We start from the raw sequence: 13,618 nt of genomic DNA, 5'->3' as shown, positions 1-13,618 counted from the left end.
ATTACTTTCTTTAGGTGGTGGTAAGCAGAACAGAGGTAGTTGGCCTCTTTCCTTGGGCTCCTTTTCAAATTTGTTGCCTCCCACAGAGCATTTGCAAAGAGCCAATATTTTTCTTGATGTTGAGTAGTATGAATTCTTTGGATATTTTGATAAATTAGTAACAAGCATTTTCTCCCAGTTATTAGGCAGCTTTTTCAATCTGTTTGCTGTTTCCTTCACTATGCAAAAGCTATTTTGTTTGATGTAGTTCCATTGTTTATTTTTGCTTTTATTTACCTATCCTGAGAGTTCAATTTAGTCACTTAGTTGCATCATCTCTTTGCCATCCCATGGACAGCAGCACTCCAGGCCTCCCTGTCCATCACCAACTCCCAGAGCTTGTTCAAACTTATGGCCATTGAGTCAGGGATGCCATCCAACCATCTCATCTTCCATCATCCCCTTCTCTGGCCTTCAATCTTTCCCAGCATCAGGGTCTTTTTTAATGAATCAGTACTTCACATCAAGTAACCAAAGCACTGGAGTTTCAGCTTCAACACCAGTCTTTTCAATGAATATTCAGGACTGATTTCCTTTAGAATTAACTGGTTTGATCTTGCAGTCCAAGGGACAAGTGTCTTCTCCAACACCACAGTTCAAAAGCATCAATTCTTCAGTGCTCAGCTTTCTTTATAATCCACTCTCACATCCATATATGACTACTGGAAAACCATAACTTTGACTAGATGGACCTTTGTTGGCAAAGTAATGTCTCTGCTTTTTAATATGCTGCCTAGTTTGGTCATAGCTTTTCTTCCAAGGAGCAAGTGTCTTTAAATTTCATGGCTGCAGTCACCATTTGCACTGTTTTTGGAGCTGGAGAAAATAAAGTCTCTCTCACTGTCTGCATTGTTTCCCCATTTATTTGCCTTGAAGTGATGGGAACAGATGCCATGATCTCCATTTTCTGAAAGTTGAGTTTTAAGCCAACTTTTTCACTCACCTCTTTCACCTTCATCAAGTTCCTCTTCACTTTCTGACACAAGGATGGTGTCATCTGCATATCTGAGATTATTGGTATTTCTCCCAGCAATCTTGATTTCAGCTGTGCTTCATCCAGCCTGGCATTTCTCCTGGTGCACTCTGCATATAAATTAAATAAGCAGGGTGTCAACATACAGCCTTGACATACCCTTTTCCCAATTTGAAACCAGTCCATTGTTCCATGTCCGGTGCTAACTGTTGCTTCTTAACTTGCATACAGATCTCACAGGAGGCAGGTAAAGTGGTCTGGTATTCCCATCTCTTGAAGAATTTTTCAGTTTGTTGTGGTCCACACAGTCAAAGGCTTGGCATAATCAATGAAGTAGAAGTAGATATTTTTCTGGAATTCTCTTGCTTTATTTATGATCCAACTGATGTTGGCAGTTTGGTCTCTGGTTCCTCTGCTTTTTCTAAATCCAGCTTGAACATCTGGAAGTTCTCAGTTCACGTACTGTGAACAGCCCCTCTTGGAGAATTTTGATTATTACTTTGCTAGCATGTAAGATGGTGTAATTATGCGGTAGTTTGGCATTGCCTTTCTTTGAGATTGGAATAAAAACTGACCTTTTCCAGTCCTGTAGCCACTGCTGAGTTTTCCAGATTTGGTGGCATATAGAGTGCAGCACTTTCACAGCATCACTTTTTAGGGTTTGAAATAGATCAGCTTGAATTCCATCCTCTCCACCAGCTTTGTTCTTAATGATGCTTCTTAAGGCCCACTTGACTTCAGACTCCAGGATGTCTGCCTCTAGGTGAGTGATCAAACCATTGTGGTTATTTGGGTCATTAAGATCTTTCTTATATAGATTTTCTGTTTATTCTTGCCACCTTTTCTTAATATCTTCTGTTTCTGTTAGGTCCATACCATTTCTGTCCTTTATTGTGCCCATCTTTGCATGAAATGTTCCCTTGGTATCTCTAATTTTCTTGAAGAGATCTCTAGTCTTTCCCATTCTATTGTTTTCCTCTATTTCTTTGCATTGATCACTGAGGAAGGCTTTCTTATCTCTCCTTGCTATTCTTTGGAACTCTGCATTCAAATGGTATATCTTTCCTTTTCTCCTTTTCCTGTCACTTCTCTTCTTTTCTCAACTATTTGTAAGTCCTTGTCAGACAACCATTTTGCCTTCTTGCATTCCTTTTCCTTGGGAAAGGTCTCAGTCACTGCCTCCTGTACAATGTCACAGATCTTTGCCCACAGTTCTTCAGGCACTCTATCAGATCTAATCTTTTAAATCTTTAGTCACTCCCACTGTATAATATAAGGGATTTGATTTAGGTCATTTTAACATTTGATTTATGTCTTCCTGAGAAGACATATCCAAGAAATATTAGTAAGACCAATGTCAAAGTCTGTACTGTTTGTATTTTCTTCTAGAAGTTTTAGAGCATCAGTTCTTACAGTTACTCTCTTGAGAGCTCCTTGGACTGCAAGGAGATCAAACCAGTCAGCTCTAAAGGAAATCAACCCTGAATACTCATTGGAAGGACTGATGCTGAAGCTGAGGCTCCATACTTTGGCCACATGATGTGAAGAGCCGACTCATTGGAAAAGACTCTGATGATGGGAAAGATTGAAGACAGCAGAGGATGAGATGGTTAGATAGCATCACTGACTCACTGGACATGGATCTGAGCAAACTCTGGGAGATAGAGAAGGACAGGGAAACTTGAGGTGCAGCAGTCTGTGGTGTCACAAAGAGTCGGACGCCACTTAGTGACTGAACAACTACAGTAAATTCTTTAATCCATTTTGAGGTGGCTTTTTTGTTGTTGTATACAGTGTGAGAAAGTAGTCTGGTTTCATTCTTTTGCATTCTTTCCAGTTCTTCCAAAACCATTTATTGAAAATGCTGTCTTTTTCCCATTGTATACAACCTTGCCACTTCAGTTATAGATTAACTTTCCATATAAACTTGGCTATATTTCTATACTCTATTTCTGTTCCATTGATCTATGAACCTTTTCTTTAATGCAAGTATTATGCTGCTATGGTTACTGTAGCTTTGTAATACAGTTTGAAATCATAGAGCATGGTATCTCTAGTTTTGTTCTTTCTCAAGATTGTTTTGCTCTGGGGTCCTTTGTGGTTCCATACAAATGTTAGGATTATTTGTTATAGTTCTGTGAAAATGCCATGGGTACTTTGATAGGAGTTACACTGAATTTGTAGATTATTTTGAGTAGTATGGTTATTTTAATGATATTAATTTCTCTTAATTCATGACCATGGTATGTCTTGCCATTTGTTTATGTCATCTCCAATTTCTTTCAGCAAAGTTTTATGCTTTTCAGAGTTAAACTCTAATGTACTTAGTTAGATTTATCCCTAGGTATTTATTCTTTTTAATGCAGTTGTAAATGAGATTGTTTTCTTAAGTTTTTAAATAGTTTGTTAGTAGTGCAACAGATTTCTGTATATTAATTTTGAATCTTGAAATTTCCCTGATTTCATTTATAGGCTCTAACAGATTTTTGGTAGCATCTTTAAATTTTCATATATACTATCATGTCATCTGCAAAAAATGATCCTTTACCTTTTTTTATTTCTAATTTAGATAACTTCTATTTCTTTTTCTTTTTTGACTGTTGTGACTTAGACTTCCAATACTATGCTGCATAAAAGTGGCATGAGTGGGCATCTTTGTTCTTAGTCTTAAAGGAAATGCTTTCAATTTTTCACCACTAAATATGATTTGGGCTGTGACTTTGTCACAGCCTTCTATATCCACTATGTTAAGAGGTTATCTCATAAATGAATGCTGAATTTTGTCAAAAGCTTTTTCTGCAACTATTGAGATGGTATATTTTATTCATTAAGTTGTTAATGTGGGGAGTCACACTGTTTGATTTGTAGAGATTAAACCATCCTTGTATCCCTGGGATAAATCCCATGTCATGTGATTCTTTGAAACTACTCTTTAATTGTTTTGCTAATATTTTGTTGAGGATTTTTGAATCTATGCTCATCAGTGATATTGGCTTATACTTTTCTTTTTCAAATAGTCTTTGTCTAGTTTTGGTATTAGGGTAATTCTACCTTCAAATTTTTAAACCCATTTGAGAAGAACAAATGTTTTCTCTTCTTTAAAAGTTTAGTAAAATTCACTTGTGAGTTTGTCTCGTCCTGGATTTTTGTGTGGTGGGATTTTTTTTTTTTTTTTTTTTTTACTGACTCAAATACATTATCAGTAATTGGTCTGTTCATATTTTCTATTTCTCCCTCATTCAGCCTTGGGAGATTGCATTTCTAGAAATGTATCCATTCCTTACAAGTTTTCCATTTTATTGGTGTGTAACTCTTCATAGTAGTCTCTTATGATCCTTTGTATTTCAGTGGTGTCAACTTTATTTCTGATTATCTTAATTTGTACCTTCCTTTTTTCTTCATGAGTATGGTTAAAAGTTGACCAATTTTGTTGTCTTTCCAAAGAATGGCATCTTATTTTCATTAATGTTTTCTACTTTAATTTTAGTCTTTATTTTATTTATATGTGCTTTGATATTCATTGTTTGTTTCCTTCTGCTAACTTCTGGTTTGTTTGGGTTTTTTTTACACTTCATTTAGCTATAAGGTTTAGATTGTTTCTTTAAGATTGTGTTGTTTCTTGATGCAAGCTTATTGCTATGATCTTCTGTCTTAGAAACACTTTTGCTGCATTCCATAGATTTTGGAACGTTGTGTTTCTATTTTCATAGCTTCAGGTATTTTAAAATTTCCTCTTTAGTTTCTTCAGTGATCATTTTGATTGTATAGAAGGATGTTAAGTAGCCTCCACGTGTTTGTGGTTTTTATAGATTTTTTTTAATGTAGGTAATTTCTAATTTCATACTTTGTGGTTGGAAAAGATTTTTAATATGATTTCAACCTTCTTAAATGTATTGATATTTCTTTTGTGATCTAATGTGAGATCTATGCTGAAGAATAGCCCATGTGCACTTGAAAGTATATTCTGCTAGTTTTGGTGAAATATTTTGTATATAATCTATTAATTTTGTATGGGTTAATGTGCTATTTAAGGTTAGTGTTTCCTTAACTGATTTTCTGTCTGAGTGACCTGTCCTTTATTGTATTACTGTAAATTTCTCCCTTTATATTTGTTGATATTTGTTTTATGTATTTAGGTGTGTCTATGATGGGAACATCTAAATTGTTACTTCTTCCTGCTATACTTGATCTCTTTATTATGATGTAATGCCTTCCTTTGTCTCTTGATACAGGTTATAAAGTTTGTTTTATCTAAGTATTGCTGTCTTAGCTCTTTCATGTCCATTTTCATGGAACATATTTTTGTATCTCCTCACTTTCAGTGTGTGTGTCTTTAGATCAGCTATTTGTATGTGTATATATACATTATTCTCTTTTTTAAAAAAGCCATTCAGCTACCCTACATCTTCTGATTGGAGCATTTAATACATTTACATCTAAATTAATTAGTGATGGTATGTACTATGGCCATGTTTTTGGTTTTGTAGTTCTCTTTTGTTCCATTCATCTTCTTTACTTTTGCTTTCTATGCTTGTAATTTGTTGATTATTCTTTATTTTTATATTTGTTGTATATTTTAAGTTGATGATCTCTTCATTTTGAATACATTTGAATCACTCTACATTTTTATATCTTTCTGTTTTGTGTATTCCTTAACTACTTTTCATAAATATTGATGATTATATTACCCTCCCACTGGTTTTATAAGTGACTGATCTGTTAACTTAACTATATATTTTTATTTACCAAGGTGACTTTTTCCCTTCATACTTTTTATGTTTGTAATTGTGATCTTTTTTTGTCTGCTTAGAGAAGTTCCTCTAACATTTCTTTTAAAATTGGTATACAGGTGATAAGTTCTTTTACATTTTGACTGTCTGTGAAACTTTTTCTTCTCTTCCAATATGAATGTTAAATATGCCTGGTAGAGTATTCCTGATCATAGAGTTTTTCTGTTTCATTGCTTTCAGTATATTACACTATATCCTTCTGGCCTGCAGTTTCACCTGAAAAGCCAGCTGATGTTCTTATGAGAGTTCCTTTGTGCTTCTTTTAAGATTCTTTTTCCTTGCTCCCTTTAAGACTTTCTTTTTCTTTTTAATTTTTGCCATATTTGTTATAATGTGTCTTGGCGTGGACTTCTTTGGGTTCATCTTATTTGGAACTCTCTGCTTCCTAGATCTGACTTGAACCCCTTGCTTCTTGGGGAGAGCTTTTGCAGTTTTTATTATTCTTCCATTTGTGCATTGCCTACCCTGGGGTATGGGTCTTAATTAGACTGTGCCTCTATCCCACCTACTTATTCTGTTTCCTTAGCTATATCTTTATTTGTAGAAAATCTTTTACTGGAATAAAAGTTACTCTTATAGCTAGTTGCTCTCAAGTTACTCTCATAGCTAGTTGCTCCATTAAGTAATGTAACTTTGTTTTTTGTTTTTGTTTTGGGTGTTTTGTGGGAAGGAGTAAGCATTTGGAATTTTGGTGTGTCTGTGGGAGGAACTGAATTTAGTGTCTTCCTACTCGATCATATTGACCACTTCCTCTCTTCATGTATGGTTTTAACTAGCATTTACTTACTAAATATTAGAGAATAATCTGAATTTAAATGTGCAATAGTCCATAATATCAACACACTGACAATCTAGAGGCTAAATTTATGGAAAAACAAGCAGTTGTTGATTAGATACTTTTTTATCTGGAGAAACAATGGTAACTAGCTTAAGCATGGTCCCTTTCCTCATGGAATTTACATTCTATCGAAAGATTCAGGCAGTGAATGTGTATATAAAGCAAATAGTTACAGACTGTGATAATTTCCAAAGGGGAAATGATATTGTATTGTTAAAGAAATAAAAAGGCAGGTATTTTAGATGTAGCCAAGGCATGGTACTGTGTACTGTAAAACATGGACTCAAATATGTAAAAGATAGAGGGTACTGGTTTTTTTGTTTTATCAGTTTGGTAAACATTAAAAGATGTTTTGCAGAGGGGCCTCAACAGACAAACAGATATTCTTATGTTTTCCTGAAGTGAATGCTACTATCCTTTGGAGATATTTGAAAATACCTATTAATTCACCCATCCCATTTTTGAGAAGCTATTCTGTAGGACCTTATTAAAAATCTGCTTTTTGAGTTATAATTAACATAAAATATTATATTATTTTTGGGTATGCAACATAATGATTTAATTTATTTCAGTTCAGCTCAATCACTCAGTCATGTCCAACTCTTTGTGACCCCATGGACTGCAGCACGCCAGACTTCCCTGTCCATCACCAACACCCAGAGCTTGTTCAAACTCATGTCCATTGAGTTGGTGATGCCATCCAACCATCTTATCCTCTGTCGTCCCCTTCTCCTCCTGCCTCTAATCTCTCCCAGCATCAGGGCCTTTTTCAATGAGTCAGTTCTTTGCATCATGTTGGCCAAAGTATTGGAGCTTCAGCTTCAGCATCAGTCCTTCCAATGAATATTCAGGACTGATTTCCTTTAAGATTTCCTTTAGGATCAATTTATTTACACATTATAAAATGATAGCCACAATAAAGTTCAGTTACAGTCTATCATCATACAAAGTTGTTACAGTAGACTGTATTCCTATATGTACATTACATCTTCATGACTTTTATTTTATAGATGGGACTTTGTATCCCTTAACCCTCTTTACCTATTTCACCCATCCCTCTCTCCTCTGACAACCACCAGTTTATTCTCTGTATATATCAGTCTTCTTTTCCATTCTGTTCTGTTTATTCATTTGTTTTGTTTTTTTAAACACCACATATAAGTGAAACCAAACACTGTTTTTCTAGTATACTACTTAGTACCTAGATCTATCTCTCTTGCCTCAAAGGCAAGATTTTATTCTTTTTTATACTGGAATAATTGTCTATTGTCCATATTACATAATATGGACATATTACATAATTGTCCATACATTACATATACCATTGTGGTATATGTATATATATATTTAGCTATCACATCTTCCTTATCAATTTATCCATTGATGGATACTTAAGCTACTTCAGTATTTTGATTATCATAAATAATTCTACAGTGACTATAAGGATATATATATATTAAATATATATGATATTGAATGCATATATATTCAAATTAGTGAAGTTTTTGTTTTCTTCAGGTGAATTCCCCAAAGTGGAATTGCTGGATCATATATAACCTATCTTAAGTTTTTTGAGGAATCTTCATACTATTTCCATGAGGTTTGCATCAATTTATAATTGCACTAGCACATACTAGGATTTCCTTTTCTCCGAAGCCTCTTCAGCAGTTTTATGCCTCTTTGATAAAAGTCATTCTGACGGTTGTGGGACGGTATCTCATTGCGTTTTTGATGTGTGTTTCCCTGATAACTAGTGATGTTGAGCACTGCTTCATGTGCTTGATGACCACTTATGTGTCTTCTTTGGTGGCTATTCAGATCCTCTGCCCATTTTTAATTGTTTTCTTTATGTTATGCTTATGTATTTCTTTGTGTTTTTTGGATATCAATCTCTTATCAGCGATATCATTTACAAATAACTTCTTCCATTCTGTGGGTCGCCTTTTCATTTTGCAGGTGGTTTCCTCTGCTGTGAAAAGCCTTTAGCCTGATGTAGTCCTATTAGTTTATTTTTGCTTTTTGTTGTCCTTGCATGAGGAGACAAATTTTTAAAATGTTGCTAAGATTGATGTCAAAGAGGTTACTGCTTGTATATTCTTCTAGGAGATTTATGGTCTCACTTAAATATTTAATTCATTTTTAGTTTATGTTTGTATATGATATGATAAAGTGGTCCATTTTTATTCTTTGCATGTAGCTGTCCAGTTATCTCACAACATGTATTAAACAGGCTGTTTTTACCTCATGGTATATGATTGTTTCCATCAATGTAGATTAATTGATCATATGAGCATAGGTTCATTTCTGGATTTTCTATTCTGTTCTGTTTGTCATCTGTCTGTTTGTGTCAATACCATATTTTTTTTTTAATCACGGAAACTTTATTTTAATGTGATTACTGCACATCTGCAGTATTGGAGTAATCCTTTTATAAGTGGAACTAGAAGAAACCGTGACAAAATCAAACTGGCATTTGATGTGAATCCTCAAGAGTTTAAGCTTCAAATCCAGCCAAGAAGTTTGTTACAATCTCTTTCAGCTTTGCATCTGTCTCTTCTGAGATCTTTCCATCAGTCCTGATTTTGCCCAACAGGGCTTGATGTTGGCTGGTAACATGAGGCAAGAAAGCATTCTCAAATTTTGTGATCTTGCTGGGCTCCAGCTTGTCAAGATAGCCCCTGACACCCGCATAGATAACAGCCACGTGCTCTTCAGTAGCCATGGGAGAATACTGTGCTTGCTTCAGCAGCTCAGGCAAACGCACACCATGACTCAAGAGTTGTTGAGTGGCAGCATCAAGGTCAGAATTGAACTGGGCAAAAGCAGCATCCTCATGATTCTGAGCCAACTCGTTTCATGGCACCTGCCACCTGTTTCATGGCCCTGGTTTGGGTGGCAGATCCGACACAGGACACAGACAAACCAACATTAATGGCAGGGCAGATACCTTTGTAGAACAATTCTGTTTCCAAGAAGATCTGTCTGTCAGTGATGGAAATGACGTTTGTTGGGATGTAAGCAGACACATCACCAGCTTGTGTTTCTATGACTGGTAGAGCAGTTAACGAGACACTATCAAAAGCATCATTCATTTTAGCTGCTCTCTCCAGTGTAGGGGAGTGAAGGTAGAACAAATCATGAAGATAGGCCTCACGACTCGGGGGTCGGCAGAGCAGCATATATATCTGATGATAAGCAACCGCCTGTGTGGATAAGTCATCATAAATGATCAAAGCATGTTTGCCATTATCCCTAAAATATTCTCCCATTGAACATCCAGAGTAAGGAGCCAGGTGTTAAAGTGGGACAGCATCTGAAGCAGTAGCTGAAACCACAATGGTGTACTTCATGGCATCTAAATCTGTAAATCTCTTCACCAGCTGGGCAGCAGTGGATCTCTTTGGACAAATAGCAACATGGATACAGTACAGCTTCTTCTTTTCATCAGTTCCATCATTGAATCATTTCTGGTTAATGACGTTTCTGGCAATTGATGTTTTGCCAACCTGTCGGTCATCAATAACCAGATCACACTGACCACAACCAATCGTCACCAAGCTATCCACAGCCTTAATGCCAGTTTGCATTGGTTCTGACACAGAGATTCGAGGAATGATCCCAGGGGATTTCAAGCCAACTCGTCTTCGGGCCTTGGAACCAATTGGACACTTTGCATCAATGGCATTACCAAGGGCATCAACTACACGACCCAGCAGCTTCTCACTGACTGGAACATCTACAATAGCCCCAGTTCTCTTCACAATATCTCCTTCCTTAATTAGTTTATCATTTCCAAACATGACAACACCAACATTGTCAGGTTCCAAGTTCAGAGACATGTCCTTTAAACCTGAAGAAAATTCTACCATTTCTTCTGCTTGAGCATTTCTTACCCCAAGTACCTGGGCAATATAATCACCAATATTTAAAACATGCCCAGTCTCTTCAAGGTTAACAGAGGTATCAGCTCCAAGAATACGCTCTTCGAGAACAGAGGACACCTCAGCAATGCCAGTCTTCTGAAGACAAGCGTTAGAGGCATGGAGGTTTCTTGCAGCAATGAAGGATGATCCCAAAGCATTTTTGGAGACCAGCCCAGCTCGCAGAGGGAGGGCGTGGGTATGGCCATGGCGATGTGCACGGACAGCATCTTTGCAGCTCCTCTTCAGGTGCTTCCTCTGCAGCCGCAGCCTCGAGACGCACTGACCACCCTATCGTTTTGATGACTGTGGCTTTGTAGTATAATTTGAAGTCAGGGAATGTGGTATCTCTTTCTTATTTTTCTTTCTCAAAATGCTTTGTATATTCGGTGATCCTATTATAAACTTTGGGATTGTTTGTTCTAGTTCTATGAAGAACGTCATGAGTATTTTGATAGATGTTGGATTGAATCTGTAGTCTTTTTTGGGTAGTATGGCCGCTTTAACAGTATTAATTCTTACAACTCAAGAACATGGGATATCTATTTATTTGTGTCATATAATTGATTCATTCAAAATGGAAAAGGGGTATGACAAGGCTGCTTATTTAATTTCTATGTAGAGTGCATCATGTGAAATGCCAGACTGGATGAATCATAAGTTGGAATCAAGATTGCTGAGAGAAATATCAATAACCTCAGATATGCAGATGATACCACTATAATGGCAGAAGGTAAAGAGGAACTTAAGAGCCTCTTGATGAGGGTGAAAAATGAGAGTAAAAAAGCTAGCGTAAAACTCACTATTACGAAAAAGCAGATCATGGTATCCAGTCCCATCACTTCACGGCAAATAGAGGGGGAAAAGTGGAAACAATGACAGATTTTCTTTTCTTGCTCTCCAAAATCACTGTGGACAGTGACTGCAACCATGAAATTAAAAGACATTTGCTCCTTGGAAGGAAAGCTATGACAAACCTAGATAGTGTATTAGAGCAGAGACATCACTTTGCCAACAAAGGTGCACATAGTCAAAGGTATAGTTTTTTTTAGTAGCCATGTATGGATATGAGAGTTGGACCATAAAGAAGGCTGAGCACCAAAGAATTGATGCTTTTGAATTGTGGTGCTGGAGAAGACTCTTGAGCATCCACTGGACTGTAAGGAGATCAAACCAGTCAATCCTAAAGGAAATCAGCCCTGGAATACTCATTGGAAGGACTGATGCTGAAGCTGAAGCTCCAATACTTTGGCCACCTGATGAAAACATCTGACTCATTGGAAAAGACCCTGAATCTGGGAAATATTGAAGGCAAAAGGAGAAGGGGATGGCAGAGGATGAGATGGTTAGATAGCATCACCACCTCAGAGGACATGAATTTGAGTGAATTCTGGGAGACAGTGAAGGACCCAGAAGCCTGGCATGTTGCAGCCCATAGGATTGCAGAGTTGGACACGATTTAGTGACAACAATAACAGCAACAAAGTATGGAATAATATGCTCCTACTAAGAAGAAGTTAGACGTGAGTGATTTATGGGCAGATATCTACAATAAGTAAGTTTTTTTTTTCTTTTGAGTTACAGAATCCTACGTGGAGTAAGCAATAAAAAGGAAATAAATTCTGTATATATTTGTATGAAAAGAAAGATTTGGAGATCATCCTTCAATTTGATCATGTGGGTTGTATTTTGGGGCAGGACTAAAGGGATAAGATAGAGATTATGAGTGTATTCCTTATACACTTTGACTTTTCTGACTTGTCAGTACCACTTTTACTTTTAAAAATAAAAGTATCATAATAAATAGAACAATTTCTTCAAAAGAAATTAAAATCTTATAAAAGGATAAAAGAAGTATACAAATAGTACCAAGAAGCAGAACAATTGATGGGCCTTGAAAGATCAATAAATTATCCATTGAGGACATAGTCTAAGGAAAGAACTTCATAAATTTTTTATCATACCTAATGGTATTTTAAAGAAAAACTATCAACCTATTCAAAATCCTAAGTTTGATATTCAGTTAGACTAGCAAAGATGTCCTAGCAAGATCTACCTTACAGGAAATTTTTTTTTAATGTGTATTAAGTGCTCATTTAAAAACTAAAAAAAAAAAAAGAATTAGTTTAGAAAGCAATAAACTCTAGATTTTGACAAGCAGTTTTCAGAATTTAAAAAGCACTCCATAGCACATGTCTTATTTCATTGCCTAAGACATGTCTTTGAAACTCTTCAGTGTCTAGATATTGCCTGGAACCAGCGTACTGTTTTACTAAACAGCCCATCCCTAGCCTTTGGCTATAGATACAGTATTACAGATCATGAAAATAGCTGAAGAAAAATAAGAAACAGCAGGCATATGTGATAGATGAACCTATCATCTCTCTTAATCCAAGATCATGAAGAATTCCTGCATGTGAATACTGCATTTTATAAAACTGGTATAGATAAACTATTTCTTTAGCCCAAATCGTCATGGTGTTGCTGGGTTGTGGGGTTTTTTTGTTTCTTTTTTTTCCCTCCACCTATTTAAGCTTCGTGTTTGGAGCGAAGAACCTAGATGTCATCAATGAACTCCACCCCTTACTTCCAGTTCTACAAGAACTATAAGTAGGTAGATAGGTGTGTGTTAGGGTGGTGTCCCTGTCACATTCATTTATCATGCTCCTGCTTATCCAGTTGTTGAATCAACAGGAAACTGCCACCTTATACGGAATAAAGGAAAACTTCCATCCACTTAATCATCAATGTTTATTCTAATAGTATGATTTGATTATGTTATTGTACCCTCTAAGATTCAACTTTTTGCCTGTATCCTCTTTGTGGAGTTTTTGTGAACATTAAGTGAGAAAATACATGATAAATTCCTGGTGCAATATCTGCTTGGAAAAGACTGAATACTTAGATCCTCTCATCTTACCTATTCTACCTACATGACCTCTTATCTAATTTTTCCCCCACTCGCTAGTTCACTTACTTTCTGTTCTTCTGGGTCCTTTTCCTTCCCTAAAGGAATATTCTTCCTTTGGAACAATTATGATTCTTTTTCTTTCTTAAT

General features: G+C 36.1%; 1 pseudogene; it reads right to left on the bottom strand.

Annotated features, from left to right (window-relative positions):
• Positions 1-9,025: 9,025 nt before the first annotated feature.
• Positions 9,026-10,790, bottom strand: LOC136166138 (ATP synthase subunit alpha, mitochondrial pseudogene; annotated as a pseudogene).
• Positions 10,791-13,618: the final 2,828 nt, after the last annotated feature.

This window comes from Muntiacus reevesi, chromosome 4 (assembly GCF_963930625.1).
Source record: "Muntiacus reevesi chromosome 4, mMunRee1.1, whole genome shotgun sequence".
Classification (NCBI taxonomy): domain Eukaryota; kingdom Metazoa; phylum Chordata; class Mammalia; order Artiodactyla; family Cervidae; genus Muntiacus; species Muntiacus reevesi.
This window is presented reverse-complemented; position numbering and strand designations above follow the sequence as displayed.